At 45.5% G+C, this 16,361-nt stretch overlaps 1 pseudogene; it reads right to left on the minus strand.

Moving 5' to 3' along the window:
* Positions 1 to 4,657: 4,657 nt before the first annotated feature.
* Positions 4,658 to 8,445, minus strand: LOC105726437 (NACHT, LRR and PYD domains-containing protein 9-like; annotated as a pseudogene).
* Positions 8,446 to 16,361: the final 7,916 nt, after the last annotated feature.

Here is a 16,361-nt window from a genome sequence, read left to right on the forward strand (position 1 = left end):
ATTAAAAGTATATTGAGATACCATTTGTTTAATTTAGGAGATTGGAACAAATCCCAAAGCATAGTAACACACTGTGTTGATGACGCCATGGGGAGCGAAGGTCTCTCACACACAGCTGGAGAAAATGTGAACCAGTGCAAACACCACGTAAGTTAATTTGGCAATATCCATTAAAATTTCAAATCCAAACACATTTTACCCATCTCTCCTATGTCTGTATATTTATCCCACCCAAACACTTGTACATGTGCACAGGAATATTCATTGCAGCTTTTTTGTGTAATAATAAAAGATTGAAAATAACTCATATGTCCATCAGTAGGGGACCGATTGAATAAATTACATTATACTGTCCATCAGAATAAGCAATGCAATGCCACACATCTGAAAAAGAGGAATGAGAAAGCTGTGTACTGATGTAGAAAGAGAGATATTTCAATGAAAAAAAGCAAGTTACAATACAGTGTTACAGCAGGCAACTGTTTATGTTAAAAAGTGGGGAAAATAAGAATATATGTTGTATGTGCATGGGTTCACACAAAGATACCATGTAATAATACACAAATAATGAATAAAATAATGGCCTCTTCAGGGGTGAAGAGAGGAAGGGAAAGGTATTATTTTTGTACCATGTCAATGTATTGTTTATTACAGGGATTAAATTTAAAAGAAAGAACTGCTATTTTCTAAACCACGGTACATTTTTGAATGCTTCTAAAAGACTGAAATGGAGTTGACTGCAGAAAGATGTTAGTTTTGTGCCATTTCTGTGGTTATCTGCTGATGTGACAGGCAGGCTCTAAGATGTCCCTACCAATGCCTGCCTCCTGGCATTCGTGCTCTTGTGTAATCTCCTCTCCTCACATGTGAGCTGGACTTACTTCTAATAAATGGAACATGGCATGTGTGATAAAATGTCACTTCCAAGGTTAGGTCATAAAAAGGCTGTAACTCCCACCTTAGGTAGCAATCTGAGCTGAAGTATGTCCCTTTACAGTTTATATGTTAAAGCCCTAAACCCCAATGTGAATGTATTTGGAAATAGGACCTTTACAGAGCTCATTCAGGTTAAATAAGGTCATAAGGGTAGAGCTCTAATCTGATAGGATTGTATCCTTATAAGAAGAGACACCAGGCACCGTGGCTCACTTCTGTAATCCCAACAATTTGGGAGGCTAAGGTGGGAGGATTACTTGAGCTCAGGGTTTGGAGACCAGACTGGGCAACAGAATGAGCCCCCATCTCTGTTAAAAATAATTTTTTTTTAATTATGGCTAGGTGCAGTGGCTCATGCTTGTAATCTCACCACTTTTGGAGACCAAGGTGGGAGGATCACATGAGCCCAGGAGTTTGAAAGCAGCCTTGCCAACACAGTGAAACCTCATTTCTACAAAAAAAAAAAATTACAAAAATTAGCCAGGCATGCTGGTGTGCACCTGTCCCAACTACTTGGGAGGCTGAGGCCAGAGGATCGCTTGAGGCTTGGAGGTTGAGGCTGCAGTGAGCCGTGATTGTGCCACTGCACTCCAGCCTGGGCAACAGAGCAAGACCCTACTTTAAAAAAGAAAGAAAGAACACCAGAGCTCTTTCTCTCTCTCTTGACTATGTGAGCACATAGAGAGAAGGCAGCTATCTACAGGCTGGGAGGAGAATCCTCACTAGACACCCACACTCTGACACCTTGATCTTAGACTTCTAGCTTCCAGAAGTGGAGAAAGTAGATTTCCTGTTGTTTAAGCCACACAGTCAATGGTATCTTGATATGGTAGCCTGAATGTGCTCTTACAGGTGACAGGTGCACTCCCTCTCTCGCTTCTCACTCTCTCTCTCTCTGTCATTACTTGTTCTAGAGGGATTCAGGAGCCACATCACAAAAGAGCTCCATGGAGACGCCCAGGTGACAGAGGCCTGAGGCTCATTGACAGCCACATCAAAGAGTTTGGAAGCCAACCGTCTCCACAAGCCTTGAGATGACTTTATCCCTAGCCAGCATCATGAGAGGCCCTGGGCCAGAGCAACCTGCCCAAGTTGCTCCCAGGCTTCTTACCTACAGAACCTGTGAGATACTGAATGTTAGTTGTGTTCAGCTGCTATGTTTGCAGGTAATTTTGTTACACAGCAATAGATAACTGATGCATCCACACAACAAATTATTCCAAAGTTTAGCAGCCCAAAATAACAACAAACACGTATTATGGCACACAGTTGCTGTAGCTCAAAAACTGGTACTGGCGCTGCCAGCGGTCCAGCTCAGGGCTCCTCATGGTTGCCATCAAGATGTTGGCCAGGGTTGCACTACTGGTTCGACTGAGGCTCAGGAGCATCTTCTAAGGTGTGTCACTCCCAGGCTGCTGGAAGGAGGCCTGTGTTCCTGGCTGTGGGCGGAAGGTCTCAGCTACCCATCACATGGGTCTCTCCACTGGGCTGCTCCAGAGTCCTTTCAACATGGCAGCTGATTTTCCCCAGAGCAAGTAATGCAAGAGAGAGGAGAGAGAGGAGAGAGCGAGCGCGTGTGGCCCTGGATGTTGCACACTATTTATAATACGCTATTGGTAACACAGGTCCACCCTATTCAGTGTCAGGGGCTGAGGGGGGAAACTTCCCATTGGAGTGTACTCCAGAATCAGGGATCCCTGGGGAGCAGGTCGAAGACTCTATTGAGACGGGATTTTCCCTTGACCTTGACCCACTTCCTGAGTGGTTCCTTTCACTCAGCCTGCAGTCCGTGGACAGCTAAGTGTTAACACCTCAGTCAAGGGTGAGGGTGACGGCCTCCTGCACCTGCCCTTTTTGACACCTGAGTTTATATTGGGTGTCCAGAAGAATCAAGTCACATGAACTGTTTGAAAGATGATGAATCCAGAAGACTTTATTGAGCAGTGGAAGTGGCTCTCGGTGGAAAGGCAGCTGGGAAGGAGATGGTGCAGGAAAAAGGTGATCTTTCCCTGAAGCCAGCCGTCTCTGGCCGGGCTCCCCGCCAAAGCGGCACCATCTGAAGTTCTCCATTGCTCAGTTGCTATTTCTCTGCTCGCCACTCAGCCGCTTGTATCCCCACCCATCAGCAGCTTGTGTTGCTCTCTTCTCTTTTTCTGCCAGCTGGTCTGGCTTTTAAGGGCACAGGACAGGGTGCAGGGTGAACCAAAAAGGCAGTTGTCTGGAATGGGGTCAGCTGCTTTCACTTAGGGCCAAGGGTCCCGACTTGAGGGTGGAGTTTAGCGGGAGCCCAGCCCTTCTGCATCAGGGTCAGCTGTTTTTACTCAGGGTGGAGGTTCCGGGTTGAGGGTGGAGTTTAGCTGGGAACCCAGCCATTCTCCATCACCAGCACAACATCGATAATGTGGTTCCAGGGCTAGGGTTGGGTATGAGGACTGGGGGTTGCCGGAATGAGGTTTAGGGATGAACAAAGAATATTTTAGCCTTATCAGCTAACTATTGTTAACTACTTGGTGCTTTCCTTTCTGTCCTCTTCCTATAAATTTATATGGAACCTACATAAAGAAGAGGGAATTAACATAAATGATAATATACTGAATATATCTGTTGGTGAGTTTTTTTGAGATAGAGTCTTGCTGTGTCACCAAGGCTGGAGAACAGTGGCAGGATCTTGGCTTACTGTAAGCTTGACCTCCCAGGCTCAGGTGATCCTCCCACCTCAGCCTCCTGAGTAGGTGGGGTTACAGGCGCTTGCCACCATGCCTGGCTAATTTTTGTATTTTTGTAGAGACAGTGTCTCCCTATATTGCCCAGGCTGGTCTCAAACTTCTAGGCTCATGCTATCCGCCTGCCTCAACCTTCCAAAGTACTGGGATTACAGGTGTGAGCCATGGTGCCTGGCCACTGTTGGGACTTTATGCAGCAGTATGTCATGGAATTATATGTTAGCACATATAGGTTTTCTTTATGCTATTTTTTTATTATGGCAGTGAGGTGTTTAACATTGTCTTTTAAAATATACATACACAAGTGTTTAATATTGTCTCATAAAATATTGTCCTTTATAAACAGTGTAGATACATTTGAATAATACTGAATTTTTAGAAAAATCTATGGACTGTCATATACGAAAGGATAAGTAGGGACTTGGAAATGCTTTTCTTACTGGACAAGAAAACTGATCAAATCTCAATCTGGACAAACTAGAAACAGTTTGAGTGCTAGCAATACGATCTAAGGACACTTCTATGTCAGAAGCATCAGAGGATTGCAGTGCCTGCAAATGCATGTTCCTACACACCAAGACACCCATTAAGAAGATAAAGCCATGCTTTCCAGGGCATTTAGCACTCATCTAATGACTTGTTCTTCTAAATATTGCAAGATAGGATGAGATTTCTTTTTTTTTTTAATTTATAAAGAAAAGAGGTTTAATTGGCTTACAGTTCTGCAAGCTTTACAGGAAGCATAGTGCTGGCATCTGCTCAGCTTCTGGGGAGGCCTCAAGAAGTTTACAAAGGATGAGATTTCTAAAGATAAGGGAATATGGGACCAAGGCAAAGACAATCAGCACATACACAGTGAGTCACTCTGTAATCATATTGCTAGAATACTGTCAGAGAGTAGCCCTGAAATCACAGACCTGCTGCCGTGACATGCAATTACAGGACAGAGGTGCCAGGAGGAGAAGTGCTCATTGTGATCAAGGAAAACCTTTGTGAGACTACTTCAGGGTGCTCTCCATTAAGAGGAGCACACCCCTCATCTTGTATTCCTCATCGGTCCAAGGTTCACATGAAATGGCCAGGTGGGGAACTTTTCTTTCCACAGACATCAGCATCTTCTGAGTTTCTTCATCAAAGGCAGATTTGTGCAGTCTTAAATCTTCGGAAGTAGGGAAGATTGTTAAGTTTCCTTTCTGCTACTGTGACACTACGCATCCGCAGGCACAGCCCAGGTGGCTGAAAGCCTCACACAGGACCACCACCACATCAGAGTCCGAGGTAATCCAGTCGAGGTTCAGGCTCCTCAGTGTTTTGCAGGCAATGAGTGCCGCAGGGAGGTCTTCACAGCAGGCACAGGTGATGGGCCATGTTTGCAGCCCAAGACACTCTAATTAACAGCTAGGATGCTTCAAAGCTTCACATAACTGTTTGACACCAGCATCTCCTATTTCATCATGCCCAAGTTTCAGAGTCTTGTGTTTGTTTGTTTTTGAGATGGAGTCTTGCCCTGTTGCCTAGGCTGGAGTGCAGTGGTACAATCTCAGCTCACTGCAACCTCCACCTCCTGTGGTCAAGCACCTCTTCTGCCTCAGTCTCCCAAGTAGCTGGGACTACAGGTGTGCGCCACCACGCCCAGCTAATGTTTGTATTTTTAATAGAGGCGGGCTTTCACCCTATTAACCAGGCTGGTCTCGAACTCCTGACCTCATGATCCGCCCACCTCAGCCTCCCAAAGTGCTGGGATTACAGGTGTGAGCCACCGCGCCCGGCCAGTCTTCAGTTTTTTATTGCAACTAAGAACAGCAGAAATGTCCTTATAGGAAACAAGTAAGGAAACAACCCATCAACCACAACTCCTGTATGTTTCAGTCTGAGCACTTCAGCGCTTCACACAGAGACGCCGCTCCATTATCTTCCAGGAAATTTGACCCCAGATCAAGGAGGGACAGGGATTTACTGCACAAAAGGGCTTGGGAAATGTAGTCACAGGAGACACAGGTGAGACAGTGGTACATCCACATCAGTGTCTCTAGGGCACAGTCTGGGCGCTTCAGGGCTTCACACTACAGCAACAGCATTCCTTCATCCCTCTCGAGACTTTCTACCAAGGAGAGGGTTCAGCTTCCTGTTGCAGGCCAGGACAGAGGCAATATCTTTACAAGCTCCACCAGAGATGTCACATTCTGGAAAATGGTAGCCTCGCTGATGCCTCCCTGGCGATTCTTTGCAAAGCGCTGGCTCAGCCTGTTTGTAAACTCCAAAAACTCACATTTACTTTTATGTCTAACTTTGGAAATGATTCCGAATTATTTAAGGCGGTTCTTCACGACCCTCATCTGAAAGTCTGAGTCTGTATAGCCTCTCCCATACTGATGTCAGAGCACTCAATATGCAAGACAGACTTTCAGAGGAGGGTCGTGAAGAACCGCCTTAAATAATTTGGAATCATTTCCAAAGTTAGACATATAAGTAAATGTGAGTTTTTGGAGTTTACAAACAGGCTGAGCCAGCGCTTTGCAAAGAATTGCCAGGGAGGCATCACCCAGGCTACCATTTTCCATGTCTAACATCTGCAAGTTCTTGTTGGTACTGAACATTAAGCAAAGCTCCTGCCAGTAGACGAGCTTCTCATTGTGATCTGAGACGCATCCTGAGTCATCTGGAAAAATATTCTCTATATACATGCAAAGTGTAGTTAAATTTTGACAATGCTTCAGGCAGAATGAAGATACTACCAAATGTTCTGTGTTACCAACATAAATGAAAACTTATTCAAAGGAATTCATCACTTGTGTTACAAATTCTTTTTCCTGAGTTGCAAATAAACCACTGGATAATTCTTGGAAAGCTATGGCTTCCCTATCAGCTTTACACTGACTTAAACTGTTAAGGCATTGGGTTATTTCCTGCTTGAGGTCTTTTGACTGTGGAAAACCAAAGAGTGTCTTCAGTATGCTGGTGATTTATTCTGTTGAAATTCTAAACACGAATATCCCCACCTGGGTCAAGTGGGTTTGAGGGTGAGCCACACTTGCTCTTACAAGCTGGGTTATGCTTCCAATGGCCGGGTTAGGATCGTCTTTGGGTCGTTGGAACAAATAAAACATGGCGGCACAAAATTCCTGGATACACACGTGGATGAAGGTAAAAAAATCACGTCTCCTTGGAGAAGTTTCATACCCACCCACATTAAGTCTTCAGACTTGGGTAACCCAATCCTCAGGAGATCCCCATGGCAAAATACAAATGTATATGTCTGTGTTCCCTCTGCAGCCAAATCATACAAGCTTTTTAGTCGGGCTCTGTTCAACTTAGGTGGAAAACTCTGACTTCCTGCTTTGAATGCATTTGTTAAAAATGATGCATGTGAAAAGGTGGTGTTTTGGGAGTTTATTTCAAGGTCTTCTTCCCTCTCTAGCCACCATTTCATACAAATACAGACTAACCAGCATATAAAGGGATTATGGCACAAGATAAACAGCAGTCTAATATCTCTTACAAAATTGAAAACTTTAAAGGCTTTATTCTTCTCGCCAAGAAGTAGGAGAAATAACGCTTCCTTTCAGGTTCGGTGAATCCTGGGAACTATATGAGTTTTGGATGCCGTAACATAAATTTTCTTCTTTTTTTTTTTTTGCATATCCACTTTTCCTAATGCAATGAGCACAGAAGATTCTGGAAGTATCTATTTTTGCAACAAACTGCTCCGGGTAATTTGTGTTGGCCTCAGCTGCCTCCCACCATCACACAAGTCAAGCTTAAGTTCCAAGTCAAATTCAGTTGCTCAAAGCCATCTATGATTAACAGAATTCAATCTGGCTGGGGAAAAAAAAAAAAGTCTTCGATCTTCTCTGGAGACTCAGGACACTCTTTAGAGAGGAGATCTGGCAAGCTGGTCTCTGTGATACTGTTCATTTCATAGACATTGAGGAAAAAAACAAATGTGTATCTATCCTTCATAAGTTTCCCTCTGCCCTTTCCAACATCACTTTTTTTTATTTTTTGACATGGAGTCTCGCTCTGTCACCCAGGCTGGAGTGTAGTAGCATGATCTCAGCTCACTGCAACCTCCCCTTCCCAGGTTCAAGTTTTATCAAAATTATCCTGCCTCAGTCTCCCAAGTAGTTGGAATTACAGGCATGCACCACCATGCCCGGCTAATTTTTGTATTTGTAGTAGAGACAGAGGTTTCACCATGTTGGACAGGCTGCTCTTGAACTCCTGACCTCAGGTGATCCGCCTGCCTCAGCCTCCCAAAGTGCTGGGATTACAGATGTGAGCCACCGCGCCCAGTTCATCACTTTTCTTAAAAGGGTTGTTTTTCCAATTCCATCAAGACCTTCCAGGACCACAGTGAGTAGTCTAGCCTCAGCAATATATGCCTTATTCAATACTTCATACTCATTTCTCATTGTTTCTCTGTAGAAATACCCAGGGACACGAAGACAGGTTTCCTTTTCTCATACGAGTTGAAATTTTTCTTTCCTATGCTTTCTATATGGGTTTAGCTTAGTTCTCATCTCTTCATGAGCCTTCTTCCAGAAATCTTTCGTATCAATGTGTAGAAGCAGGTTCGGCGTCACCTCCCATGCCTGTTTTCCTGGATAATGTTTGTCCGACAGCTTTGCTACGTCTTCTTTGGAAGCCTTCTTCAGCTCAGTCCAGGTGATTGGCTTGAGTTCAAATTTCAAAGGTTCTTGTTTGAGGAGCTCCTTAAATTTTAAAAACTCTTCCTTTCTGAGCTCCTTTAGATAAAACAACAACAACAAAAAAAGGACTCCACCATATTGTCCCTGATTGTGAGCTCAGATGTCTCCAGAAGAAAAAGAAAAATCCTCAAAAATAAAGACTAAATGATGCCCAATCCAGCTCCTGGTCCTTTCGGCTGGTACTTATCCTACTTTATGCTATTTTAACTGGCACATGGCACATCACAGGATGTGGATAGATTGTTTTATTTGACCATTCACTTATTGGTGTACTTTTCAGTTAATTCAAGTTTTCCACTATTAAAAATAATGATAGACAATCTCAAAAGGTTAGGGACCATATGACTCCATTTCTATGATAGCCTAAAAAATACATAGTGGTGGAGGACAAATCACAAGGGCCAGAGGTAAGGGGTGGGGAAAGGAGGATGTGACTACAAAGGGTTAATGTGAGGAAATTTTCAGGTGGTTGGTGCCAGTTACCCCAGTCTATACCTGTGTAAATTTCATGGAACTATGCAGATACAAAATGTCCGTTTTGATAAGTGGTAATTTTTTTAAAGTAACTGATTTTTTAAAGTAATCACCTGCGTACAATGCTGCTGTGACATCCACACAGGGGTCACCCTAGGGCAGCCTGTAAGAAGAGAGACACCGAGTCGCAGGTCACCACATCTTTGATTTTAATATTTTCTGCCAAATTTCCCTTCAAAGCAGTTACACAGATGGGCTTTTTTTTAAAATTAGTAAAATGTATTGCATATATTTAAGGTTTACAACATGATGTTATGGGGTATCTATAGATAGCAAAAATGATTACTGCAAAAGAAATAAAACAAAAAAGAAGAATGAACAAAATAAAACAATTACCACAGTGAAGCAGACTGACATTTCCATCATCTCACATGGTGACAAGAGCAGCTAAAATATTTGTATTTAACAAAACCCCTATACACTTCATTAACTTCATCCTCATGACGCACCTTAGGCCTCTAGACCTGTTTATTCTGCCTATCTGCTCATTTGTACCCTTTGACCTACACTGCAGCATTAGTCACGGTAACCAAGACACAGAAGCAACGTGAATGCCCATCATCAGATGAATGGATAAAGACGATCTGGGTCTATGGAGAGAGAGAATGGAACAGTATTCAGGCTCTAAAAAAGAGGAGATCCTGCCATCTGCCACAACATGAATGAGCCTGGTGGACGTCGTGCTAAGTGAGATCCAGACACAGAAAGACAAATCCTGCAAAATCTCACTTATACATGGAATGTTTTTTAAAGAGCTCAAATGTGCAGACATAAAGAATGAAACAGCTATTACCACCGGTGGAGGACTGGGGAAACGAGGAGATGTGGACAAGGGGTACACAGCAGACGCCGTAGCATGGGCTTTCCTCAAAGGCAACACGGCCTTAGGGATAGTTCCTGCTATGGACGCTATGGAAGACTTCCACAGATAAGTAAAAATCTGTATCTCAAAAATCCTAACTATCCTAAATCTATTTTCCAAACTGCTGTCCTTTCGTTTTACTGGGGTAGAGTCACAACACAGGTTCAGAATGAAAAATAAAGCAGAAAAAGAGGAAATTAGAGGAGGAGTTGAAACTCAAGTACCTACAGGGCCCAGCAGGTAACAGTAAAAAACAATTATGATTATAATTACAGCAAATGCTTACAGAGCTCTTCAAGATGTCGCCACTGGCCGATATGGCTTGCCTCTGTGTCCCCACCCAAATCTCATCTCGAATTGTAACCCCCACCTGATGGGAGGTGATTGGCTCATGGGGGTGGTTTCCCCCATGATGTTCTCATGACAGTGAGCTCTCACGAGAGCTGATGGTTTAAAAGTGTGTGGCTTCCCTCACTCTCTCTCTCTCCTGCCACCATGTAGACGGCCGTGCTTCCCCTTCACGTTCTGCGGTGATTGTTTCCTGAGGCCTCCCCAGCCATGCAGAACTGTGAGCCCATTCAACCTCTTTTCTTTATACATTAACTATTCTCAGGTCGTATTCTTTATAGCAGTGTGAGGACAGACTTATACACTGGACTTTCCACATCACAATGTATTTGGTCCTCACCACACACCTCTAAAGTAGGTTAGCTTCATATCCCCCATTACAGGTGAGGAAATTGAGGCACAAAGAGATTGAGCAACATACCTGATATTACATCTAGAAAACGGCAGAGTTGGAACTCAATACCAGGCAGTCTGGCTTCAGAAGGTACAACTGTAAGCGGGTGAAATCAGCCAGGAGTGGGAATCCTGACATTCCATATTGCATTTTCAATAGCGCAGCAGACAACCAGAGTGCGGATGGAGGAGGTGAGGGCGGAAGTGGAGGCAACAGCGCCCCACGTGGCTGACCTTGGAAAACACACCCTCAGCATCAACGGCTATTTCATCTTTTTTTTTGGAAAGAGCTCAAAATTGGGATTTCTATTTTAAAACATGGACTCAGCTTACTTGTTATAACTGTAGATCATCTTATGACCTCTGAATTAGAACTAGATAATGCCGTGTTGACACTAATTGCCAGCCCTCTGTGATTCATTTAGACCCAGCTTGAGGAGCTCACACAAGGATACCCTCTCTTCCTATTACTGCATCACAAAACTAAATAACGCACTAGATCTTAGTGACTTACAATGAAAACAGTTTGCTTATTGTTATGGTTTATCGACTGTAATTTATTATGATGGTTTAGTAATTACTGTAACTACTGCTCATGAGTCCGCGGTTCTGCTGATCTAAGTCATGTTCGGTTGGTTGTGACTGGACTCACTCATATATCTGCGGTCAGCTGCCCGGTCTAGAATAGCACACAAGACCCTGGTTCTACTGCATGCTGTTAACAAAAGCAAGTCAAGCGACCAGGCTGTGTTTTCCACTCTGGCATGAGGAAATAGACAAGTGTCCTAGGCGTGGAGCCCGGAGCTGAGAAGGCCACAAAATCACCCACTTCCTTGCCACTGCACTCATTTTGTGGCCTCACCCCTTCCTCTGCCCGACCTCCGCAACTAGGACTTTGTCGATTGCTTTAAGGAAAGCCGATGGCTAGAAAGGAACAATCAAACTTTCAGAAGTGCCATTAAGTGAAATTATTCATTGACGTCTGATAAATTCAAACTATTCAGGTTTAATTTTATTGTTTGCTCCTATTCTCATTGAAATAGTTATCAAAGGAAGCAGAAATTAGAAGTCGAACCCTATCAGGAATTAATGCTATGGATTGCACACCTTAACGGTAGTAGGAAAACAGTGACTAAATAGCCTGAGTGAGGTGGAAGTTCAGCACTGTACGAAGACCAGCACCCTCCGAGAAGGCTTTTCCCAGCTTCCTCCTAGAATGTGTGGAGTGGTGTGAATCTAACATGTTAATATAAGCATAACAGTTAATATACAGAAAAATATATTAGAACAGAGGGAGGACAATGTTAGTGGAAACGTTACTCTCATCATTCCTCAGACCCACCGTGTTTCGCTAAGAACCTGATTAGTGCACGATGTTGTGATAAATGTGTGTTAACGGGTTTAATAAATGCTCACCGAGTTGAGAGCAGCCTGTCACTCACTTGCATTTGCTGCTCTCTCTCTGTCTCTCTTTCTGTCTTTCTTCAACACAGTCATGCTCTGTCACCCAGGCTGGAGGGCAGTGGTGCCCAGCTCACTGCAACCTCTGCCTCTGGAGTTCAAGCGAGACTCATGCCTTAGCCCCTCGAGTAGCTCCCTCTCCACACTCATGCTCTTTCGATTATGTATAAAACGACACCCCAGAGATGCCCGCGTCCTAATCCCTGGAGCCTATGGAGGCGTTACTGACACAGCCAACAGGATTTGTACGGGTGATGTGTTAGTCTGTTCTTGCACTGCTATAAAGAAATAACAGATGGGGTAATTTACAGAGAAAAGGGGCTTAAATGGCTCACGGTTCTCCAGGCTGTACAGGACGCCTGGCAGCATCTGCTTCTGGGGAGGCGTCAGGGAGCTTTGACTCATGGCGGAAGGTGAAGAGGGAGCAGGTATCTTGCCTGGCAGGAGCAGGGCCAAAGGCGGATGGAGGTGCCACACACATAACCAGGTCACAGAGGAACTCGTGCACTCACTCTCACGAGAACAGCATGGAGAGAATGGTGCTACCCCGTGGATGAGAACTCGGCCCCCGTGATCCAGTCCCCTCCCACCAGGCCCCACCTCCAACACTGGGGATGACACCGCGACTGGAGATTTGCGTGGAGACGCAGATCCAAAACACGTCAGGTGGTTATGTGAGCAGATCATCCTGGATTATCCCAAGAACCAGCATGTTCATAATAGGGAGACAGAGTCCCAGAACAATAAGAGATGCAAGGACCCACAGAGGCCAGAGAAACCTGAGGCCGCTGTGCTGCTGGCATTAAGATGGAAGAAGGGGTTGTATGAGTCCATTCTCGCACTGCCGTAAAGAAATACCTGAGACTCGGTGATTTATCAAGAAGAGAGGTGTCATCGGCTCATGGTTCCGCAGGCTGTACAGGAAGCAGAGTGGCTTTGGCTCAGCTTCTGGGGAGACCTTCGGGAGCTTTCAATCGTAGTGGAAGGCAAAGAGTGAGCAGGCACTCCTCGTGGCTGGAGCAGGAGGGAGATGGGGGTGGCGCTACACACTTTTAAATCACCAGATCTCACGAGAACTTATCACCAGGACAGCACCAAGGGCGATGGTGCTAAACCAATCACGGAGGCCATGACCCAATCACCTCCCACCCAGCCTCACCTCCAACGTCGGGTATAACCATTCTACACGAGATTTGGGCAGGGACATGGATCCAGACCATGTCAGCAGCCACGAGGCAGGGAATTGGGCAGCCTTCAGGAGCTCAGAAGGCAAGAAACTGATTCTCCCCAAAGCCCTCAGCAGGAAGGGAGCTCTGCTTGATGTTAGGACTTCCGGCTTTGGAACTGTCTGATGATAAATGCCTGCTGTTTAGGGCCACCAGATTGGTGGTGATTTGTCCCAGCAGCAGCCAGATACTAATACAGATGGAAATGGGGACAGCATACCCTCCTCAGTTCTCAGCCTTCCCAATCCTGTCAAGAAATCGCCCAGCACCGGAACGGCCATCAGGGTCTCTGGGACCAGCCTGCCTGTGTGAATTCCCAGCTCTCACACCAGTCATCTGAGTCCCCTGTGCTTCAGTTTCCTTATCTGCACAATGGGCATAATACAAGCTCATGCCTCATAGCACTCATAGAAGGATTTAGCCAATTAATACACGAAATGCATTTCCAGTTTCCAGCACATATAAAAAAATATGTTCGATTTCTAGGGATTTGCAAGCCAGTGTGAGAAGAAAGACACAGTTCTTGGTGTTAGTATTATGCATTTCCATCTAATTAAATTCAAGGAGAGAAGAAAAGAAACAACCACTTCCGCAAACCTGGGTACAGTGTTTCTCCATGCAAGCCCTAGAGGTCCATGCACTAGCGTGTATTGTGTGGGCCTGTTAGCACGTGTAACTTTTGACAGATCACTTACGTTAGTTACTTATGTTAGTTACAGATCACTTATGTTAGTTCTATTTTATCTCCCCTGGACCCCAGTAATAACTTGGGCCTTTCTATGGTATGAAAGATCTTTGAAAATAGTTCAGACCCTGTTGGATGCCTGCTAACACATGATTGAATTAAGCTTAAACTCCAGATGACCTTTATCTAGAGGGGTAACGCAAGTAAAAGGTTTTTTCATGTAAAAGGCTAGATGTCACATTGGTTGTCATCTCCCTAAAGCCCCTGTAGACCTAGAAACGTTAAAAAAAAAAAAGTGCATCTCATTGATGTCCATCCTTCTCTAGGGAGAAATAGGCATTTGCTCAAATCCAGGAAGAGCCCCCCCATAGTGCCCTCCTCTATCTCCCTCTGGCCCTTTCCTCCTCACCCCTATGTGGTTCAGGGGCTGTGTGGAAGGGTGGAATGGAAATTGCCCAGATACTGTACATATGCAAATGGGGTGGCCAGTTGATTTGTAATGGTCATTACGGTACAAATGCATTTCATCTGGAACATTTCTTGAAGGATAGTCCTTGTTATTTGGCTTTGCAAGCTCATGAGGAAAGAAATTCCTTGTAGGACATGAAAAAGAGACTTGTTTCCTATTGTGTGGCATCAGGATTAATAATTAATCAATGAATTAGCCCTAAGCTCCATTCATGTGTATGTAAGTCTCTATTTCACACCTCTGCACGGGTATCTAAAAGGCACCTCTAACTCATTCTAACCACACAGGTTCTTGGTATTTGTTCCACTGTTCGTTTCTCCCACTAAGAGAAGACTCAGCTGCACAGAACAGAAATCCCAAAATAACAGCTGCATAAACAAAATGGGTCTTATTCTCTCACATAAAAGGCATTGAAAAATGGACAGCTCAGGCCTGACACAGAGACCCCACAAAGTAATCCAGGACCGAGGCTTTTTCAACCTCAAGGTCACCAAGTGGCCCCTGAAGCTCCAACTACCATATAGTCATTCCAGGTAGCCAGAAGGAGAGGTAAGAGGTGGGGCCCTTTTGGCTGAGGCACAAACTTTAAAGGACCTTCCTGGAAGTTTCTCCCAAAGATGCCACTTTTATCTGATTGTCCAGGACTTAGTCGCATGGCTAAACCCAGCTGCCAGGAAAGCCAAAAAGTGCAGAATTTTTTATCTCAGCAAGCTGCCACCCCTGAGAAAGGCTGGGCTCTGAGGCTGAGGGAAAGTGAGGGAACACCACCCCGGCAACAGCAGTCTCAGCTACCCCTCCAAGCCACTCCTCACTCAGCTACCTGCTCCAAACCCCTCCTCCCTCAGCTACTCCCTCCAACCTGCTCCTCACTCAGCTACCCCCTCCTAACCATTCCTCACTCAGCTACCCCCTCCAAGCCCTCCTCACTCAGCTACTCACTCCAAGCTGCTCCTCCCTCAGCTACCCTCTCCAAGCTGCTCCTCACTCAGCTACCCCCTCCAAGCTGCTCCTCCCTCAACTACCCCTCCAAACTGGTCCTCCTTCAGCTACCCCTCCAAACTGCTCCTCACTCAGCTACCACCTCCAAATCATTCTTCACTCAGCTACCCCCTCTTAACCACTCCTCCCTCAGCTACCCGCTCCAAACTGCTCCTCCCTCAGCTACCTGATACAAACTGCTACTCCCTCAGCTACCCCCTCTAAGCCGCTCCTCACTCAGCTACCCACTCCAAGCCACTTCTCCCCGGACTTGCCCACCTCATGAATGGCACCCCCAGCTGCTCTGGCCAAAGCCACAGCAGCACCCCTGGCTCACTTGCCTGCATCCTCCACACTTAAAACAGCAGGATGCATCAATTCCACACCCAAAACACATCTGTTTCCGTCCACGTCACTCTGCCTTCCCGCTGCCACCATACCCCAAGACACCACTGTAAGTGTAAACTACTGCTCTTATCATTCCTAAGTCCCACCGTGCTTTGTAAAGAACCTTCTTTGTGCACAATGTTGTGATAAACGTGTGTTGTCAGATTTAATAAATGCTCACTGAATAGAGAGCAGCTGGTCACTTTCACTTGCTGCTTGACTTGAGACTCACCTGCTCTCTCCTTCCCATAACCCACTCTCCACAGAGCAGCACAGTCTCACCATGCCACGCCCCTACTGAGACCTCTCCTATGGCGTCCCATTACCGTTGAGTTAAAAAACACACACTGGCCACTGTCATGCAGACTGTCTGTGGTCTGAGCCCCCACAAGTCCTGAGCACATGTCCTGGCTCCCTCCACACTGCTTACTCCTGAGCTCCACCCACAAGGACCTTCTTCTCCTGCTCCTCCAACACCCCAAGCCGTTCCTCCCTGGGGCTTCTGCACCTACCCTTCCCCATGTCTGGACAGCTTCACCTCAGCTGTGCACCTGCGACCTCATCGCAATTCCACCTCAATATGATGACCCTGCTCCCAACACCCGCCCCGTCACCTGAGACCAAGTCTCAACCCACTCTTACATGCCCCA

The sequence above is a fragment of the Aotus nancymaae genome, unplaced genomic scaffold, assembly GCF_030222135.1.
Source record: "Aotus nancymaae isolate 86718 unplaced genomic scaffold, 86718_ANA_hifiasm-v0.15.2.pri h1tg000021l, whole genome shotgun sequence".
Classification (NCBI taxonomy): Eukaryota; Metazoa; Chordata; class Mammalia; order Primates; family Aotidae; genus Aotus; species Aotus nancymaae.